The sequence below is a fragment of the Colobus angolensis genome, unplaced genomic scaffold (assembly GCF_000951035.1).
Source record: "Colobus angolensis palliatus isolate OR3802 unplaced genomic scaffold, Cang.pa_1.0 Scaffold28, whole genome shotgun sequence".
Lineage (NCBI taxonomy): Eukaryota > Metazoa > Chordata > Mammalia > Primates > Cercopithecidae > Colobus > Colobus angolensis.
The window spans coordinates 5,288,312-5,290,464 of NW_012116043.1; positions in this window are offsets into that span (position 1 = coordinate 5,288,312).

A 2,153-nucleotide genomic window follows, 5' to 3' on the forward strand; every position below is an offset into this window, starting at 1 on the left:
ACCTTCACTTCCTGGGTTCAAGCAATTCTCCTGCCTCAGCCTCCTGAGTAGCTGGGATTACAGGTGTGAGCCACCGTGCCTGGCCCAAACTTCCCCACTCTTAATTTTTCCGGTTCCTCTCTCTTAACATCTTCAGACAGGAGGCCTGGTCTACTATTGGCCCTGTCACTGATTGGCTTTTTATTTTTTTAATTTTTTTGGATACACGGTCTTGCTTGCTCTATTATCCATGCTGGAGTGTAGTGGCTAGATTATGGCTTACTGTAGCCTCAATCTCCTGGGCTCAAGTGATCCTCCCACCTCAGCCTCCAGAATAGCTGGGACCACAGGTATGTACTACCATGCCTGGCTAATTTTTTCATTTTTTGTTGAGACGGGGGTCTCACCACATTTCCCAGACTGGTCTTGAACTACTGGACTCAAGCAATCCTCCTACCTCAGCCTCCCAAACTGCTGGCATTACAGGCAGGAGCCACTGCTCACAGCCTGAGATTCTTCATGCCATCAGAATCAGGGTCCTGTTTTGGTGTATCTCCAGGGCTGTTGAATTCCTGCTCACCCCTATTACAAAAGCAAAGCAACTGGAATACAAATAAGACCTTGTTTGAAGGAAAACCCAAGACACACAGGAGAGTTTACATCATCTGACCCACTAAAACCTGGTATGCTGCCACACCCGCGGTGACTCATTGACTTGTATGCATGATCTGGCCCCAGCCTCTGTCTCTGGCTTCATCTTGCACCATCCTGGCCCATCAGGTCCCAGATGCGTCATGTTCCCTCCCACCTCAGAGCCTTTGCACATGCTGTTCCTACTGCCTGGAATTCTCTTCTGCTTCCTGTTCGCCCTACTTAACATCCACCTGTCTTTAACTCTTGGCTCAGATGTCACTTCTTCAGGGAAACGTTCTCTGAACACTCCACCCTTTGCCTGAGTCCCTATTATAAGCTGTCATCATATCTCAAAGCTTTCTTTTGTAACACTAACCAGTCTCTCGTGAACTATTTATAGGATTCTTAGATTACTGTGTCTCTACGACTAGATTGTCTGCTTTGCTCATTGCTGTGTCTCCAGCGGCCAGCAAAGCACCTACTGTGTGCTCAAAATTCTTTGATTCTGTTTTTGTTGGGTTTCTTTTTGTTGTCGTTGTTGGGTTTCTTAAGCATGCATCTGGCTGAGAACCCAGACATCATCCTTTAGAGGACTGATTCATGTACACTTCTCATTCACTCAACTTCTCTCAAAGAATATTCTGGGTGTTGTTTGTTTGTTTGAGACAGAGTCTCGCTCTGTCGCCCAGGCTGGAGTGCATGGCTCAGTCTCAGCTCACTGCAACCTCCGCCTCCCAGGTTGAAGTGATTCTTGTGCCTCAGCCTCCTGAGTAGCTGGGATTACAGGCACCCACCACCACGCCCTGCTAATTTTTGTATTTTTAGTAGAGAGGTGGTTTTGCCATGTTGGCCAGGCTGGTCTCAAACTCCTGACCTCAAATGATCCACGAGCTTTGGCCTCTCAAAGTGGTGGGATTACAGGTATGGGCCACTGCACCTGGCTGCATTCTGGTTTTTAAACCTCCTTGTCAGCTGCAGTCTTGATGAATGTGTCTGGTTTCTTATTTTGATCCTATTCACTCTGTTCTCTATCACACCGGAGGTTGCTAAGATTATTCTGTTGAAGGCCTAGAATAATGAACTTTCCTGCAATGTATCTTAACAAAATCATCATCAAATGGCTCAAGAAAAACAAAAGTACAACACTGCAAACCCACCACCCCAGCTACAGGTGTCAAACCACACAAAGCCACAGAAGAAAACTCCAGGATCAGTTTGCCAGAACATAACAAGGTTTCAGCCTTCAGTCTCCTTCCTGAAATGTATAGAGACAACCTTATCCCATGCAGCCAAGAAGTTCTATGCATTCTATTGACACTTTTGGGGTAAAAATGCTTTTAGTGTTTATGTATTATCTTAATTCAGAACTTTTTTTCTTTGAGGATATTTCTATTTATGTTTTTAAAAAAATCTGGTGGCCAGGCACGGTGGCTGACACCTGTAACCCCAGCACTTTGGGAGACCGCGGCGGGTAGATCACGAGGTCAGGAGATCGAGACCATCCTGGACAACATGGTGAAACCCCGTCTCTACTAAAAATA